Source organism: Pieris brassicae, chromosome 5 (genome assembly GCF_905147105.1).
Source record: "Pieris brassicae chromosome 5, ilPieBrab1.1, whole genome shotgun sequence".
NCBI classification, from domain to species: domain Eukaryota; kingdom Metazoa; phylum Arthropoda; class Insecta; order Lepidoptera; family Pieridae; genus Pieris; species Pieris brassicae.
Window position 1 is genome coordinate 2233092 of NC_059669.1, and position 21179 is coordinate 2254270.

Sequence of the window (21179 nt, forward strand, 5' to 3'; positions counted from 1 at the left end):
AATACATAAATGAATCAGTTACCGTATTTTTAACAATATTTGAAAAGTAATCACAATTTTTTACTGTGACAAACTAACTAACCTTCAAACCAAATTGACCAGATTGAAAGAAATACGTGAAGACCGAAAATTTTAAAAGTAATTTGTGTTTTGTGTTGGTTGCTCTTTTATATTTTATTTAAACATACAAAATACTAATAACGTGTTAATATGTTATTTTTAATTAAACTAAATGAACTCTATCGAAACATAAGCTTTAATTAGCGTACGCGTCGACAATCAACAATGAAATGTCAAGTAAATGGCTCTTTACACGCGATTTACGCAGTTTGAATTATAACAGCTTATGAGATGGGCGGATCTGATTATTTATTCCGACAAATGTTAATTTGTGGGAATATACGGAAACACGCTACATGATATTTCGTATTGTAGAATATCAATGAAGGTTGGAAGATGTTTCTCTTAATCGAATTAAAACGTTAAGTTAGTGACGATTGTTAAAAAAGTAACGAGTTATGTATATCGTTATATAACGTAATAGTTTTCCGACAAATAAATTTCACTGAAATTGTTTAGCATTCCAATGTAGGCTGGAATTAATGTATAGGATTAAATATTTGTTTGTATTATCACGTTTTTTCCCAAGGGGTAGGCTAGATACTTGCTACGGTCCTTAAATACGAGATATGTATACGGATATGCGGACCTCGTACCTCTCTTGCTTGATTAAACATTAGTTCGAAATAAATAAAAGAATGTGATAATTTATATTTTCTAACTGAATGATTAGTAATTTTTTTAGACGAATAAGGAGACATGCAAATAAAATACGATGTCAAAGGAAATTGAAATGTAACCGAATATTTAAATAAGAATGAAGACTATTTATAGCAAAGACTATTTTGGTTCAAAGATACTTTATTTGTTTAATTCTTTGACACTCGGTGAGAAAATTTTGGATACTTTAGTTGCGTACATCGTCTAATCAAATTATTTGACATAAGCTATATAATATACAAATATTAGTTGCTTAAATTATGTAGCATATTTTTTACAAAAGTGCCGGTAAGTCGCATAGTTATTACAACAGGCTCTGGGTGCTTTTCTTATTCCTTTTATGAAATGCCTCCCACATCCATCCATAGGACAAAAAGATTTAAAAATGGAAAATACAGTAGTAAAATGTGGTACCAAAAGAACGCCTTAAGTTTCATCTGATACATGATATTATCTGTAAACGATGCAATCATGTCTCCGATCAACAGTAAACAACGTTATCGTATGTCATTTCTGCCATGTCACTTGTCAGTGACGGCCTGGACGTATGGTAATGATGCACATATAACCACATACATAATTATGTACAGAATCGATTTACGCTACGCTTAATTACTTTTTCTTTAAGCTTTCATACTGTACTGTGGTTTTTTGACCTGATTTATTGACCGTTTATTAAATACGCTAATAATATTTATTTATTTTCTGTCCAGTACTACTATACTAATAAAATAGTCAATTTATTAATATTAAAATTAAACTACAAACAAAAGTTTTAGGTTTTATCTAAAACTTATTATAAAAAAAAGCTGTTTTTGTGAATTCAGCCAGTGTCCAACTGAGTTTTTCCGTCTCAAGCAATCGCGACGGCTTGTATGATAGATTCGATTATTTTAAATCGGTCTGACTTTGCATCTATTTGTAAAGTTTAAGATAACACAAAATTTAATATACTTTTCGTCTTGCACTACTACTTTGTGGGGGTCGGTCCAGGGTCATCTAGAAAGGAGCAACCGGTTTGTTTGAAACTTGTTATTTTTAAAAAAATAAGTAGGTCTATGCCTTAGCATATTATATTGTCGGTGAGAATATATATATTTTATTAACGTACTAAATATAATAGCCTATATTCGAGTAATATAATAAGGATTACGTCACGTTTATATTATTATTGTATTTAATGTTAGTACACGACCTCCGACGGAGTGAAGGCCGCCTCCAAATGCTTCCATTTGTCTTCCATCTCCGTGACAATTTTCCAATATTTCGTTACGTAATACAAATGATTACCAAGTACTGTTTCTTCAAATGATATGGACTTCAATTTTACGGGAAATCCTATCGCGTAAGTTGTAAAAGATTTTATTAAGAAAAAGAAAATGAGAGAAGTAAGCACATTCATGAATATACGGTTTATGTGTACAAGAAGGTATGCTGAGTTCTTTGGAGGGCTGTAAAAGTTTTATCGCTCATAGAGTCAACACATGATCTCCTGATCACTCGGTAGATGGCGCTGTCACAAAATTTCAAAGTGAGATGAGCTTTTTAAGCACCTTTATGCTGTTTCAAGCATAAGCTGAGGCAGTTAAGGTGGCTCCATTAATCTTGTAAGTAAAGGGTAAGAAATATAAAGTAGTTTTCATTGTTATGCTGTGTAGCTGTGTATCGACCGCAAACATCAATTTGTTGAGGTTTATTGGCTCATAAGTTAGGCTACTGGAGGGATGTTGTAGTAGTGGACCGAACATAAATATTACGTGAATATTAGTCGTTGTTTCGAATCCCCTTAACAATTTCTATGTATGCGCAGTTAACATTTGCTATCGCTGAAGGAAGACATATAGATACAGCCGTTTAGTCATATCATTAACGTGTGTCGGGCAGGGTTGATCAACTACTTGGTTAATAGTACAAATTTGCAACACATAAAAACGTAACGTGATATATAAAAATGTATTAAGTTATATTATACTACTGTATTAATTATATTCCTTAACCAATTCGACTGAGGGTCCTTCAAGATAAGAGCGTGTCAATTCCTAAAAGGCCAGTAACGCACATGCGGCCTTGTGGCACAGTGAGTGTCTATGAGCGATGGTATTAATTAAAATCAGAGGAGCCTCCTCACAGTTTGCCCCGTGTAAAATCAATTCAAGACCTCAATAGTAATAGATGGCGTTAGATACAAATGCAAGGTCATAGAAGTATCAGGTGTCAATATATGTGATATTCAAATACGAAAATCACACTTTTATTTCAGTATTTGCTGATGTATTATCAATTCTAAAAACGTAGGCGGGAATTAGATTTCAGATAGGCATCTGGTCTTATCACAGAGACGAGACTATTAATATTTTTGGACTAAAGCGTAGATATACATCTGGGAATTATCCGACTGTTCTCTATACGTGACGTGAATGAGCGCAGTTTGCTTACTTTCAGTTATGACTTAAATCCCAATTCGGGTGGGTGTAAATTTTTCGATTTGATATTTTTGTAGATAACGAATTGTGACTATAGCGGTCTTGACAGTCGAAGAGTTTTTAAATAAAGATTTTGAAAACGTTAATATGTTATAGAAAATAGGAGCGTGCCAATTCCTAAAACGCCGGCAACGCACTTGCGAGCTTTTGCTCTGTCCGTGGGCGGCAGTATGACTTAACTGTTATAAAAAAATGATATGATATAAATAGTGTTGTCTTTTGTTAACATAGCTTTTATACATTAAGAAAACACTTTTTAAAGGTATTGAAGCCATGTATTATTATTAAAAAATTATAATTAACCAATGCAAAAACCCGTCATCTTTTAGTCAACATCAACTCCGGGGAAATAAATACCAATAACACAACTTTCTCTACAGCTGTGATACTTTTGACATTCAACACCTTTTGTCTTCAGTCACCGTGACCACGCACGCTGTAAAGCACGCGAAACGTCGGAAAAATTTAAAATTATGTTTATAATAATACATAGCTTCAATCAGTTTAAAAAGTGTTTTCTTGATATGATATAAAGCTTTCGTCGATTATCAGGCTTTTTTTAATATTTCGGAAATAAATGTAGCCTTTGTTACTCAGGGCTCATACAGCATTCTAATGGTGAAAGAATTTTTTGAAATCGGAATGATTTTGAAATTTTGAATGTTTTAGGGGAAGCATATACATTTACATTTTGTATATATACATTATACGTAACGAGCATATAAAAATACAAGTCTCTATGTAATATAGATTTCTTAACTACTAAAACTGTTGCGTCTTCGTGGTTTGAGAGGCACGTGGCGCTCGCATAAGGCTATAATAGTTTTATCGCATTACAGTACCACGAATTATGTCACGAATGCGATATTGTTTGATCTTATATTTAGGTACCACGAAAAGAACCGTGCAATTTTATCTTGTCTGTCTAGAGCACAGTCAATCTGAAACGGATGAATCGATTTGACAGTTGTTTTTTTAATAGAAAATATGATGATAATGGTTATAACTATTCACTAGGTGTGAAGGGTGATACTGGAAATGGATAGTGGGGTGTCAATTGAAAGGGCATGTATACATATAATGAGACTAATTTGTATAAACACTTTGACAAGACTCCGAGGTTACGAAATGGACACATACACAGCGTTAGTTTATAATTTTCAGTCACACTATCAAATACAGAGTGTATTATAGACATACACACCCATTCGCATGCATGTTTAAGGTCTTATAGAACTTTTGTTTGATTACATATATCAATGAGACTACTTAAATATGCACCATGTACCACGGGATAATTCTAACAAGGGCTCCCTGGTGTGAGAATGGGAGATGAATTTTGTTACTGTTCTGTCATTATTAAAGGTTTATTATTATTATGATAATATTACACTTTGGAATCCAGATAATCTGTTTTATTGTTTGTCTATGAAGCGGAATTAAGTATTATTTATCCGAAAAATGGTCTTATATAAATAGTCAACGTTCTTAATTTCATCTAATCTTAGTTTGAGACTTATTTATTCACTCTTATATTTTTATATAATCAGATTTGAGACCTAAAAAAATAACAGTTAAAACATAAATTTTCAGTTTAGATCGGAATCGTAATAGATTGAGTAAAAAAATATTTTGAAACGCCTGAAGGCTTAAACATTAAAGGAACTTAACGATTACGTAAAAATCTCACACAGGTCGTTTACCTTCCAACGCCAGGCTTTTTACGGAACCCGCAATTTTAGAGATAGGTATTTTAAATTGTCTGCTCAGTAGAGGCTTTCGCTATTAAAGAGAGTGCAGACGAAGGTCTCTTGGTATATGAATAAATGGGAGTTTGGTGCATTTATCATAGCCTGATAAAGGTTTGTTGTACGCGATTAGTTAAAAAAAGTACTGTTATTTATGGTACATGCTTTGCTTTCGATTTTTTTGGCTATTATGAGTTTGTCAGTTTTAAATGTAGGAATGGTCTACGTCAACTTTTTGTTTTAAGTTTACTGTGATTACGAAAAACGGATTCATACAATCATTAATATAAAATGGCGTTATAAACTTTTTTAGATTTGGGACTCAGATTTCTGAATCTGCTTCATCATTTGTCAATCTTATTGGCAAGTAGGTGATCAGCCTCCTGTGCGTGACGCACGCCGTCGACATTTTGAGTTTAAGGCAAGCCGGTTTCCTCACGATATTTCCTTCACCGTTCGAGCTAATGTTAAATGCGTACATAGAAAGAAAGTCCATTGGTCCACAGCCGGCGATCGAATCTACGACCTCAGGCCTCAGAGATGAGAGTCGCATGCTGAAGCCACTTGACCACTACATGTGGTTGTTATTGCAGTTAATGTAAAAAATTGTCTTTTTATGTTGATTGAAAAACCTCCTTGGGAGTCCAAGTTGCACCAAAGTCCAGATGCACAGCCGGGGTTCGAACTTACAACCTCAACACTGCTCAGTTGGAGTTAGTTTAAAACATTTTTAATTAGAACCCTATTGGACGACTTTTTTATGCCGCTAATTGAAGCGAGAATGAGAGTAACTTCATCACCTTGTGCTAAATTGCACCTTAAAGTAATGATTTAAACCTGGTGTTTGACCTGCATAAACGCAACTAATAAATTAGGTGTTTACATGTGTTGTATGCAACTCGTGGTTCAACTTTTCATTAAAAGAAATAGCTACAAATTGTGAAGCTTTGTCACTTTTATCGTAAGCTGAATGCAAACAGAGCAACATAATCCGACCAAAAAGTTTGCGATAAAACATAGGAATTTAGTTTTGTTCTCGACGTCAGCAGCAAGCGCCTGGACCTTGTTTCGAGCTATAAGTACCCTTCCAAACATTATTCTCTTGTCAACGAAAACAAACAAACGTTTTTGTTCTCAGTGCTTTGTTCGGTTTTCGGCATACAAAATTTTCTAACGAAGGCCCGTGTGAAGTTACTATTCAATTATATGTATTCGTTTGCATTGTTTCGTTTATTGCAACATTCGTCATGGTCTTGATTTTATATATAAAAGGGGATCACTTTGGACTTTGGACTTATGTGTTTAAAATTAAAAAAATATATCTTCGAATTTTTATGTAATTACATACGTAACTTTGTAATGAAATATTTAATGTTGGGTATGGTAATCACCCCGCCCACAATATATGAATTACCAGGAGTCTAGAAGTTACGTGAAAGTTATAAATATAGGCGATCAAAGGAATACGCCTTATCGGTTTATTCGCAGAATGGTACGGCTAAATCCTTAACTGGAAACTACAGATAACCTATAAATTAGCTAACTTTTAGCTAACTATCCAGGTGCAGACGAAGATTGGGGATTAAGAGAGTTAACCATGAAATAAATTATAGCAAATGGGAGTAATAATTCGACGTCATTTGTTAATCCATCAAAGGTTCGTGAAGCTTTATAAATTTATTGTATTTAATTAAAGACGCTTGTTTCTATATCTGTTTTAGAGCAAATCTTTATCGCTTGACAGAATGAAATAAAAAAAGCAACTAATCATTTTTTTAAAGATTTACGTTTTTATTTGTGATCCTCATGTTATTACAATGTGCTGTGTTAAAAATTAAATATGGTTTTACGTATCCATATTATATAGAATCATACAAGCACCCAATATATATTATATCTTAATACTGTAAGTTTGATATTATAATATGCAATATTTCTGAGCTGATGTTTAATTTTGACATAAATAATTGCGCTAAAAGTCGTGACAAAGTTTTTAATTGATATGAATTATAAATGAATTATTATTGGTCTAGGTTTATTGGTATACAACTCGATAGCGAACAATTCTTTGTTTTGAACAAAGCATACTTCTATAGCAGATATTTTGTATTAAGACGTACTTTTTAAAGTTTAAGAAGTTTTTTTTTGTTTATTTAAAAGGTTACGTCTCAAAATATACGAATCCAGTGACAATTATAAACTACTATTTATGGTTTATTCTTCACAATAATTAACAAAATAAGTATAAATATAAATAATTAACGAATAAGAATATACATTTTTGCAGCGCACCACCACTATGTGAACCAGTTGCTCACTGAAGTATTTCCTAACCAATTCAAGTTTTCTTGCAGTGCGAGTATCCATAGGCGGCAGTATCACTTAACATGAGGTTTGCCTCCTGTAACATAAAAAAATCACAGAGCTTTTAGTTTACTTTATGTATATTTTTTATATTAATGACTAATAGTAAAGTTACGAGTCTAAAGGCGCCTCTTGTTAATCAAAACACCCTTATGTTGAAACGTGTGGATTTGTAGCGAAGCTTAATTCGAAGTAATCACCGCAAAATCCCGGTTCTCAGCCAATTTAAAATTCAGCAATGTCACTCTTAACTTATCTTCTAACTTCGAAACAAACTACCAAACAAAATTTAACCTCGACACAGAATGAGCGAACTTTCTTCGCGATTTATGATCCCTTGAAAAATATATTTAAATATGGGGTTGATATACCGCGGTGGGCGTGGCTTGGCAAAGTTTCAGGAATGTAGAGCGACGTGGAGTGGCCGCGGAAGCCTGGAACGATGCAAAAACTGCCATTTCCGGTCTCGGACTCAGCTAATTTAAGTCTGACGTCGGAGTTAGATCAAATCTTACAGTGGTTTTAGGTATAAATTGCTTACTAACTTAACTGTACTTCACGCTTGAAATAACCATTTTTTATTAATAGTTAATAAAAGCATTTAATCTCTGATGAATATTTTAACCTATAATTAATTTTGTAAATGAACGGCCTACGTAACCAAGTTTCAATGGTAATTTCAACTCTGGAATAATGCTAAAAATATTTCATAGCCATCTGATATCTTAATCTCTGAGAGGATGAAAGGGTGACTAATCTTCTGCTATTATGCAAATTAAATGTACGCTTTCAAACATTTTCTCGTTGGAGTAGCTGACCCTTGGAAAATGCTTAATTTTTTTATAGCTCTGTTTGAACGCGGTCGTAAAATGTGTTTGAGAGAATTATAGGCATTACGCGATGAGAATTGACAAAATTTAATGCTAAGCTATTTTAAAATAAGTTTACGTTTAAATGTGTATATAAATTGGACGTACCAAGTCACCTTGCGACCCAAGTGTGTCTTGGCCGCCAAAGCAAGCCAGCTCTGTTAGTTGCTGCCCTCCAATGCAGATCCTCAGAATTCCTAACGCTCCATTAATATATTTCCCACTAGAATCACATGCGTGGATTGTCTTAACATAGTCGTAACGTCGTTTTCAGTAAATTTTCGTTAAATTATGATATAACAATCAACAAACAAGAACAGAGCGTACCAATTCTTAAAAGGCCGGCAGCGCGCTTGCAATTGTGCCTGGGCGGCGGTATCACTTAATTAGTATCAGGTGAGCCTCCTGCCCGTTTGCCTTCTGTAGCGTGAAAAAAACTAATCATTAGGTTTAACCTAAACCTTTCTTAATTTCTAGCTCCAGAGATCACATTGGTTTATAAAAATCACTTCTGTAGATTTTAGTTTATTGACAATTCAGATTATATACAAGTATTAAAACTCATAGATACTTTAATGATAACAACACAAAAAATACATAGCCCAAAACTTATATTAATTTAATAGATTTCAATTCGATATCAAACTACATTTATTGATAATCATCAGCATTATGTTGTTTTACACGAAAACAAATACTATTAATCAAATTGTGTAGCTCTTTAATTTGTCTAATTGAAGTACTGTTATATGTAAATTGTTTTCGGACGAGCGTTGCAATATAGGTTTTCACTATTTACACTAGTTACGCTGTAATCGTTTTGTTTAAATAAAGATTATCTAAAATTATTTAAATCATTATACTTGTGTGTATAAAGGTTTAATTTTACGTTAAATAATGAATTTGTCACCGATGAATTGTAAATACAGTTATAATATATTATAACGTACTACAGAACAACTTATTTTTGAAAAGAACAATTATTTATTAAGTTTCTATTGATTCGTTACATTTTAAGTTTCCGGAAGTAACAGAAAAAAATCATAAAATTTAAAGGCTACTAATAATCGGTATGTGTATAATTACAAAATTAATATGTATTACTGTACAGGACTTATACATATATTTGTTCGGTAAAAAAATTGTTTTTTTTAATGTTTATATTATATACGAAAGGGTTATCTGGAAGAAACTGCTTTTAACAGTAAGACCACACATTTACAACTTTTGTCTTCATTTATTGAATTAATTTTTCCCCTGTTCTGTGTTATAGTGATAAAAAAAGTTTTCTTACAAGCGTCAATACAAAAAACTTTAAAAAGTGCCTAACTTAAGATTAATAAGTAATTTAAATCTAACCTACTAATAAAGAAACAAAAAGAGTAACAAAAATAGGGTTATTATTATTTTTATTACTGTAGATGTAAAACGAACCTGAAAGATAAGGTAATATTTCTACTATACAAAATACCTATTTTTAATATTGTCGATTCAAAGGCTATAACGCAATTCTAAACAACCTGTCAGTTGCAATACAGTACGCACTAGTCGCTAAGTTATTTAGCCGGTCCATTAATTTTTCCCATCACAAAGAGAAGCCATGAAAGAACTCCCAGGCGGACCCTCGGCCCTTAAACTAGTCTGAAACAGTCCCCCTTTTTGCTAGCCTCGTCAGAAGACAATGGAGGCGGGTATGTTAAAGAATCATAAATCATTGCCTGATTAATGGACAGTACAGTTAATCATATATGATGTTTTGATAAATAATTGTTATAATAATATTTTCTACTTTGGTTTTCTTTTTTTAATGATAACACCGGCATGGGGCGACGACTGTATATTTAGTTATACCTGACAAAAAAATAATAATCAAAAGAGATTCAATATAAAGCTAGTGTAACAGATAGATTTTGGCGATCTTAGTTTTCAATTACTTCCTTTCGGATCATTAGATACATACGTACATTCATAATCTAATCAATATACAGTTTTTTAATTTACAACGAATATTTATAAAAAAAAAACAAATTTAATTAATTTTTAATTTCGTAACATCATTTACATAGAATGTCCGATATAAGTTAAAAAATTCTCTACACGTATTGATAAGTTCTTGATTTCAAGAAGGTAATGAAGTAGTTTTTTTTAATTAGTCCAGGAATATTGATAGATAAGGAAAATACTTAACCAAAACAATCCCTATGAACTATTCTAGATATTGGTAAAAACGGTAATAAATGTCGTGCAGTAGTTTTTGAGTTAATCGCAGACAAACACGAAACACGTGGAATTGTTAAAATAATTGATCAAAATCGGCTTAGTTGATTCTGAGATCACCATCTAAAAACCATCACCATCACCATTTATAATACTAGTATGCCAAATAAAAAGTATTTGGTGAATGCACAAGTCCTGTAGGTGGAGCTAGATTTTCGATGTAAGTGAATTATTGCATGTGTGAGTGATTTAAAAATATCCATTTAAAATCCTTAAAAATGTTATGTAACAGAGATAAAGTGTTGTGATATGTATATTGTATACATCTTCACAACTTAATTCAAATATATTATCGCACATGTGAATTCAGTCGCATTACTTAGTTTGAAACAAAAAGGCAAAAGTTACTACAATATATCGTACAACTTCTGGTCTTACGATGGGATGGCCCACGAAGGTTATATTGGAGCAAATGTTCTTTTAACTCGTAATGAATCGCTTTTCCTTCAAAAGTTTCGCAGGGACATCGGTTTGTGTTGCTCGAAAGGAATTTCAATTAAGTGCAAATAATAGTACTCATTTGGTTTTTGATGCTAACAATAACAAAGTGAACTGTGTCAAGTATATCTGTCTTTTTTCTTCGTAATCATAAACAATTTGCCAGAAAGAGACGAGTGAAATAGCAACAATGAAGCTGAGTTTTCCTTCGATAAAGGGGTATTTTTCTAAGCAACTTCCTAACATAGTAAAAAATTGGTTTGAAAATATTTGTGATGCTAATATTTGTACTGTATAGTCTAGTCTAGCTCCCGTATAAATAGGGGTAATTTAATAGTCTGCCGCGGAATTAAGTGACAAACAGTTCTGAAGGTGGTCGGATATACTCAATTTCCGTTTCCGCGTCCGTCTGCGAAGCGTGGTCACCACCCGCCTCTATTTACTCCACTTTCAATATTACACCTGTCTAGAGTAATTGCTGTTGTAAATGTAATTAATATTAGGTACTTCACCTTGGACACTATATTAAATTGCTATTTCCCATGTGAGTTTTCTTATGGGAATAAATAGGTTTGCTTATATTGTACTTGAAGGAATTTAATTTGAGTCAGTGATTCTTTAATCAAAGGTAGGACTTGATATGACTTCAATATCTCTTTATATTGAATCGAGTCTCTGTGTGGAGTGAATCGAGTTATTTCAATATTCATTCACCGATACTTTAATAATATTTTATTGTTTTGCGAACAAATCTAGTTCCATTAAACGATACACGGATGAGCAAGTGTCGTGAGGATCGGTGAAGTTTTTCGTTCAGCGGTACGGACGTTAGACTATGTATTGTAATACTGTAACTTTAACAAGTTCCACAAATAAGATGGCCATTTAAGCCTCCGTTTATTTCCATATGACCGTAAGCTATGTTAATACCGATGTGAACACTCATCGTGGTGGCTCTGCAACCCAAAAAGTATCTTGACCTTCAAAATGAGTATCTTCCAGCATTCTCTGCCCTGTGCCACCTTGCGCCAATGGCTGGATTTCAGCTGCAGCGGGTCGTCTACTCTATCAATCCAGTGGTATCTAGACTGCAAATACGACGACTAGGCAAGCTCAGGTCAGCCTCCTTCACGGCTTCTTCTTGGCCCATGCTCACGCTCGCTCACGATTGACGTTTAGCATTGTTCCTTAAGGTTACATAAGGCTACATAATTTAAAAAAATAAATAAAGCAATATTTGTAAACAATGTGATGTGTATTTGCAAACCGTTATTTTGTTTGGCGTTCGTTTTTGATATTGCAGATATGCGGACCTCGCCGGGGGACATTTCTACTTTGTGACGTAAATATTAAGTAAATCCCTTTTCGGCCTTCACGTGGGAAGGATTAATTTGACACGTGTCTAGTTGGATATTTTCAAATTTCCCTTTGGAGTATGATCTAAACCCGTCATACTGATTTTCGTTTAACCATCGTATATTTGATATAAACAATTTGCAGTTATTTAAATTAACGCAGATTATTAAATTTCCTTTCCTCTCGTAGCATTCAACTTCAAAATAATATATGAGAATTTTAATATTTCAAAGCAAAGTAATGGGGATATTAAATTTGTGAAAACTTCTAGGATAACTTGAGGCGCGGGGACGAAGTTGAATGGCACAAATTAGTTGTCTAATTCTATATTCTCTTGTAAATTTGTTTAAAATCGCTCTTCACCCTGGATAAATATTCGGGATGAGTCTTTGTGGAGTGAATCTTCGGCTTATTTGTAAATCTGAATGAAACTTGTTCGCAAGACCACCCGTGATACGTATTTAGGTCTGAAGTTTGTATTCTACACGTTAACAAAGAAATAGTCAAAACTTAATATAGGTAACAAATAACAAATGAAGGAACACGTATGGGTGTGTTATAAGTATAAAAATCTTTATATTTTTACGGTACACTGAAGTTTGTTTTTTATTTAATTGAGTACACGAATATCGGAACAATTTCATAATTTTTAATTTAAACTAGTACTATATAAGCTACTACACAGTTTTTTCTTATAAACTCTTAAAAAGAGAGAGATTTAGCGCGATCTATGAATCTCATATATCAAAATCCAATACATTTCTCACGTACGTGAGTCAGACTTGGCGTTTAGTTACTATTCTGAATCTTACCCTGAATAACCCCTGTTTTATTAAAACTCATTTGTTTTAAGACACACCTTGGCGCAGTCACGCGATATCTACATAGTGTTAATTGACGTACTACTATATGGTTGTCGTTGTTACTCTATGAATAATTAAGTGATCAATGTGATTAAAATTAATTCAAAACGAATTAAGACTTTACTCATAAATCCTTGAAAATTTCTCCAACAAAATAATGTGCACGGTATCGGGAACTGTTTTCATATGACGTGGGCAACCATGTAGGTGATTCGTTATTGCGTATATGTCGTCTGTTAAGTACGCTTACCTGTTCAATACCACCTGTAGCAGTTGTTATATGATTCCCTTTATATCGAGGATATTTGTTATGAGATATTGATTAAAGGTCTGAGCCCCAAGGTCGTAAAGGATTATTCTTTTGTGTGGTATTCTTGTTCTGTGTACTGAAGGTAATTTTTTTTTGCTTCGCTCTTTGGATCGTGTATTGTGTTAATAAGAACGCGATAGCGTAACAAAAATAATACATTCGTCACAACTTAACAATTATAATAATAGTAAATTATATTAAATATGTTTCAAAACGCGTATCTATTAATTTTAAATATAGAACAGTTAAAGTTTAACTACGTCGTTAAGCTTTATGTATATGAACTTTCCGTTTAAACTCATCTTTACTTAACTGTTATTTTTGTTGTAGTTTCCGACAGTTACTATAATGTTTTTTTTTTATGTTAAACTTTAGAGTGGGCTTATAACTTTGTATAAAGCAGCTGCCAATTTTAATTTGCATTCTTATATTTAAATTTATTTATTTCCTCATCAATACTATGACTAAGAGCAGGGTTGGCCTAGTGGCTTCAGCGTGCGACTCTCATTCCTGACGTCGTACGTTCGATCCCCGGCTAAACCAATGGACTTTCTTACTATGTGCGCATTTAACATTCGCTCTTACGGTTAAGGTACGTGAGAAAACCGGCCATGCCTAAAACACAAAAGTCGACGGCACGTTTGAAATGATCAACAACAGATACGGAAATCTGAGTCCCAGATATAAAAGGTTATATCGCCATTGGTAATATATATTTTAAGTTTAAGTGGCAATGGAATATGCATAGTTAAAATGTAAACGTGTTTTATATAAAATATACACTCTGGCAAAAGTTAACAAGCTATCTGCAAATACTATCCTAGATACTCATACCATATAACGCTCAATAAACTTTTATACCTTCCGAGAAAAAAAGTGAACGGAAAGGAAGCTGCTTCAGCAAAAAATACGCGTTTAAATTGTTATTTCTTCTCCACGGTAAGTTAAATTAATCGGCGTTAATAAAAAATTAACGTTCCTTTATAAAAGGTTAAAGTTTCGAGTTTTAAATTGTTAAATACTATGTATAACGTTTTATAGAAATATATGTATTAGGTGGACTAAAAGTTCGTAGGCTAACATAGAAAAATATAATTTTATTTAATATGTTTTGTGATACAATGATTATAGCGGTAATTAATGCGATACTATTTTTGTAGTACGATTTTTTAAATCCTTATTATTGACGTGACGATAGGTGATTATATATATCCATGTAATGCGTGGGAGATCCACGCGCGTACCAAAACTGATTTCGATGAAACTTGAGGCTTCCGAGAAAATAATGGATGAACACATACACCTACGGAATTTAACACGTGCCTGTAAGCCTATATAATATACTACGGATGTACAAACTATATCTAAATATTTTTTATGTAACAAAAATAAGAAGGAGACTCACCTGATGTTAAGTGATAACGCCGACCACATTGCCAGAAAGCTAGCAATTGCGTTGTCGGCCTTTTAAGAATTGGTACGCTTTTTGTTTTGAAGGACCAGAGGAAGTCGAATTGCTTCGGAAACACTTTAGTATAGCTGGTTCCACATAATGGTAGTGCACGGCAAAAACTGCCTCAGGGAACGCTCAGTTGTGGAACGACGGACGTCGAGGTGATACGGATGGTATCTTGTATTCTGCCTTGACGTCCGGTGATGAAATTCAGCTGGAATGTATTAGGTCGGACAACTCCTTGGTAGAATCATTTAATTTCAACATAAATGCAAACTGATAAACTTCTTTTGTAAGTTTCTTTGTTTCGAACATAACCTTAAGAGGTTTGTAATTAAATATAACTTATGAACGTACTTAATTCATTATTTTCTCTGTCAATATTATTCAATAGTAATCCTCTATATCATGAGCATACAATCTAATTAATTCAATTTATATTGCAATTACATAACTGTTTTCGTAAAATGGTATTTTATAAAACCTTGCTCCGTTTGGAGAAAAGAAAAGGCGAAGTGACCTTTTCTGTTAGCAAAGGTTACTGGAACGTTTAAGAATAATGCAGTCTGCTTTCGCAGACAAGAAGAAAAATCTTTAATTTTTTTTGCTTAATATTATATATAAGTTTTGACAACAAAATAGAATGTTTTCAATCCAACAATAGCTTTTTTTAAGTTGTTCGTCTCGACGTCTCTCAATATCCGTAGAGCTAATGTTCCGTGCACAATCTGGGAACAGTACAAAAAATCATTATTATAGTAGTTACACCAAACTGTTTTTTTTATAAAATAATAATTTTTTTCTATACTACACTATGCTTTCTACGTTGCGTTATGCGTTCTACGCCCTTGTGAGCTGACAGTTAATCTAAATTTAGAACCATTATTTTTTTTCTCACGTTCCTAACTAAACATGATTACGTATAGGAATAAACGATAATTTGATTTGATTAAATAAAAATTAATATTAGAATATTTGTAGACTTTTATTTATTTCTGCGAATTGAATAAAAAGGAAGTTTTGAACTAGCATCAGAATTTATTGTACGCGAAAGAATTTCCTAGAGCCGTTTTCGAGTCGACAATTGAAAAAAGTTTGGCGCGAATATTACGAAGCGTGGCAAAATATTCTTGAGTTTTAAAAGTGTATTTTACTCTCTACATACATTTGGTTATAAGTTTGTCTTATCCTTTACGTACTTAAAGAAATGCCGTGTCATAAAGTAAATTTTATGGCGTATCAAAATGTACTAATATTCTAATACAAAGTAATTTTAGATCACTTTACAAAGTGTCCAAAGAAGTACGTCACGTATATAAGTTGAGAAGGGAGCTTGCTCACCTGTTTATAAACATTTTTAGCTCTAAAAAAAGTTTCGACATTTTTCCTGTTTGACATTTCCATCCTGCCTTGACATATTGATTTTATTTGCAGATTTACTGCTTTGACAGTTGACTTTTAAGCTTTTTTTTAAACTTATATAATTATTGGTAGTCGTTCCACTCCTCCTTCCGTTCCTATGTGGACCCCGCTACCCACTGAAGCAAATCCGAGCCAGGTCAACTTGGGGTCCTTCAAGAAGAGATCGTACCAATTCTTAAAAGGCCGCCAGAGCGCTCGCTTTCTGGTAGTGTGAGTGTACATGGGCGGTGGTCGGTATCACTTATCATCAGGTGACCTTCTTGCCCGTTTGCCTCCTGTAACATAGTAAAAACAGAGTAAAACCTGTAAAAATAGAAATTTTCAATATGGTTTTTTCATCTTATATAATCTACGATATGTCATTATCGTGGTATGGAGACCATTCTGGTCGTATCCATGTGATATATGCCTAATATATTTTTTAATTTTTTTTAATTTATATATGAACAACAATCCTGTCCTAATATGTGGGCCTAAATTGACAAGAGCGCAGAACAAGTGAATATAATTACAGACGAAACAATTATAAGAAATTATAGTATATAGTTATAATTATACCGCTGTAATTATTTCCGATTAAATCAATTAAAATTAAAAATCATTTATTCATTTGAATAACCCAATGTACCTAAATGCTTCTAGTTTTACATTTTCAGTTTTCAAATCAAGGGCGTAGAACGGACGAGAAATACCTACTGGCAGTAACTCTCCGCCACTCTTTTTAATCGCCAAGTTTTTTGTTTTACAAAATGTTTATAAGGAGCTGCAAGCAGTACACTATGACATCACATCTTTAAGTTATTATCTATAATAAAACAACAAAGATTTGTCCTCTATCAGCAGAAGGTATGGTAGTTTAACCAAAGTACATACGCACTTACAGCGTGCTCCTCTACACTTACATAATGTACTTTAGTTAAGTCTTAATCTTTCTAAGTACTAATAATAACCTTAGATAATCATTTTAATTAATAAATTAACATAAGAAGAATTCCTACTTTATACAAAATTGGAAAGAAAACTGCAAGGTAGAACTTAATGTTAAACATTCCTTAACTTAGTTTAAGACTAATTACACTGGAAACTACCAAAATTATATTACAGTGTTCATTTAAACATTCATTCCGTAGCGGTTAACTGTACATAACGTTTTATGTAATTTTAAAATGTTTAATTCGCTCAAATATGAACCAACTTAAGTTGCATCAGTGTTAATTGCTAGGATTTTTTTGGCTACGGTGTTCGAGAATCATAATTACTGGCATGGATTGAAGTTTAAATGTGTGTTATTAGGTATGTAGTGTGTCTGTTTTCGACGCCTATTTGGGAGTAAAGGCTAATTAAGCAGGCCTAGTTCCTTCCAGAAGCTCGGAAATTGGCTGGACACTTTGCAGATTTCACCATACAATTACTAGTATTGGCGTTTAATTGGCTAAGAAATAAAAATGACGTCTATTTAAAAGTTCAGTTTAGTTGTGTTAATTACTTTTACAGTAATCGGTCAAAATTGAAATAATATTAAGGAATTTTGAAGAAATTCAACAGCACATCTTATTATTAACATATGTTACTTAGCTATTTCAGTTATTTTGTATCGAAATTTAATTGTTAATTTTCGACATAAAAATGGGTGGAATTGTTAACTTTTAAGTTATTAAAACGAGGTAAATCAATTCTAAAAATAAAATACGTCTGAAATTCCGAGCACTTCGACGTATGTATATATAGTTATAATTCAAAGTGGTATGAATATAAATTGTTTTAATTAATAAACAGAGTAGGTGGCGTGCAAGTGATGTCACTTAATCAAAATTCATACAATCTTGTCTTCATCAAACACCATAATATGATCAAATTAATGATGTTAGCAGAGAATAATACATTTATGGTAATTGTTATACTGTAGTATGGCCTCGGGTACATGTTGATCGTAAATTGAATTCTGTTTATTTTAAGTTAATACTGATAGAACCCCTTATACAGCTTTCGAAAGTTTCTAGTTTGTATTTCATTGGAACTCAGTTGAGATCATAGTATTTAATTTTTGGAATATGCTCGCTTTAAATAAATTACTTTTACTCGTATAGACATAATAGTAGTAATGTATTTAAATACATCGTACGACGATGTGAGTAATAAGAAATCTAATAGTTTTAAAGTAAATGAGCGATTCTCATCCGTGTGGTTTGTTATAAATAGATAATTAAAACTTGGCCGTGCGGCGATATAACTACAAAGCAGCCGGAGTATCTTAGACACAAAACAAATCCACAACGTGTATTAGGCACTTAAACTCGATCACCTATTTCCCAGTCATATAAATGGTCAATGATATTGCGTAGAAGTTTGATCCAATAAAGTATTATAAAAAGTCTTGTTATTTCGATACGTCGATAGTAAATTCAAACATTAACTGAAGAATTTACCACAAGTAAACGATCGTACTTAATTTAAATTTGTTTATTTTATATAACGCGGTAATAAAATTACGCTTATCGGCGTAATACTCGTCAGGCAAACAAAATTATGAGGGCGCAGTGTCAATAAAGTATATAAAATATATTACGTTTGTATAAAGACCTGATTTGTGTGCTTTAATGGGCGGTTTACTGATAAAGAGGATTTATTTTTCATTGCGGTGTGATTTTTATTAAAAGCTCCTTGGTTTTGGGATAACTTGCGCTTTGTATTATTCCTCCATTCCGGTTTTGCACGTTTTAGTTTGATGAATTAATGACTCTGGGTTACAGTTAACTAAAACCTACTATATAATGCAATGGTAATAAATACATATAATTAAAATTAGATTTTTTTAAAAGTTTAAAGATTCTAATTAAACTATTACAACTAAACGTAGGTTCATTAGGTATTTAGTTACGTCAATTAATAAGCAGTGAAAATTTGTTTGTGCGTCAAACAAGGGTGTTTGTATTGCAAACAAATTTGTATTGCAGTATCGTTTATTGGGAATTTTAACGAATCGCAAGCTCTACTGAATACGGCGCAATAGGACGTGAAATCGACACGTAATTTCCATTCAATTAAAGTGTTTTTATATAACAGTCTCATTAAAACAAAAGTACTGTTTTAACTTGTCCCGATTGTTATTTGTAAATTTAATAAATTTTCCGTTTATCGCGATGATGACATTTATGATTAGAGATCTATGACTAGGCTTCGTACAACTAATTTGATTGGCTACATATGCATATTATGCACCTCGATGTGTTACTGATATTTTTCTAAATTGTAAGGTTGTTTAACAATCGAGAAGAAAATGATTTTTTCGTAAATTTACATATATGTAACAATGTCTAATCGTAGATTAGCTAGTTAGAGTAGATTTGTATCTCGATGATAAGGTTAAAGCTCGGAGAATCATGGCTGTAGTGAGCTAATTTGAGAGGCTACACACCTCACATGTCAAGTCTTGATATACTACGGTATCATGCGTCTCGTAGCACATGCCTAGGCATGTTGCACTTCCTCGTAGCACTTACGTAGCATGTATAAATATTGCAGATGGAAGAGAATTAAAGATAGTCGTAAGTGCTCAGTGTGTCCACAAGGTTATATTTTAATATGTAAAGCCATAAATTGCTGTCTTTTTTCATTATTATTACTAGTACACTATATCTTCTCTATACTTAAAACGGTGTAGGAAGTACAAAGATTAAAAAAAATAAACATATCACTTCAAAATTGCGTACAAAATTGCAAAAAAAAATTGTACATGAGTGTTCAGAATGGAGAACTTAAAAAATATAAACCGAACAATCATACTTGACTAGTGTTAATTCAGTTTAGTGTAACGGAATTTTTTGTGTGTGTGTCACCCTTAGCGCTAAGACTAAATTTTGAAACTGAAGGTAGGATTGGATGTTTTCAACCGCGCTCTTCATTTCTGAAGGTAGTGCTTGAGGTGCCGCTCATTCGTCGGCCTGGTACCCTCTAATCTGCCAGTCAAAATAACTTTTTCTAAATTTTATGGACCCCTGCGTGTCCAAAAAAACTCTTTTTTTGAGTTGAGAGACGTAACCTATAACCGTCTTATTAAGTACACGTTTGCTTTAGTATCTTTTTAGAATTGAAAATCTCAAAAAACTACGATGTTAGAATGTGTATAAATAACGAATAACGACACGATTATCTTTGGCGCACGTATTACGCTCATTTGTAATTTATTCGCAAACTCATCGCAAGTTGTACAATGCTGGTGGAATTAACATTTATATCTGCACGGACCAACTTGTGTTAAATTATAATGTGGGCAAATTTCCGCATACTGTAACGACAATACGTTACGGATCTGACCAAGTTGCTTCCGTTGTTTCGCGTTTTGCACTACCAGTGATTTACATTTATTTGTCCTTGATTTATCTTTCGGTTATTTATTTTTTAAAACTAAAATGCCTTTTTAAAACAAGAAACTTTATCAAGGGATTCATTTTGCATGCACCGCCCCTAACAATATTCACAGTATACTAACTGTTGTTGACTTGCGCTATTCATATTTTCTAATTTATATTTCGGTTTTGTATTTCTGGAAGTGTTGTCTTAAATGTAGATATTATATAGGACTGTTGGAACGGAATACTTAAAGGTTATTAAAAATTAGAGAAAACTTTTATTAATTTTACTTAATTAGACAACTGTTGTTGACTTGAGATCATCTTCCTATTTTCTAGCAACTGATATAAAACTATTAAAATGATTTTTTGTAACGCTGACATTTTACGGTTGTAACGTATAAAAACATAGTGGATGTCCAGACCATTTGGCATCCGCCGATAGCCCGGCCTTTGAATACAAATAT

General features: G+C 32.8%; 1 protein-coding gene across 6 annotated transcripts in view; it reads left to right on the forward strand.

Annotated features, from left to right (window-relative positions):
* The window catches only part of LOC123709210 (tyrosine-protein phosphatase Lar), a 334020-nt gene that overhangs the window by 34417 nt on the left and 278424 nt on the right, over window positions 1–21179 (forward strand). The gene's annotated exons all lie outside the window — the stretch shown is intronic.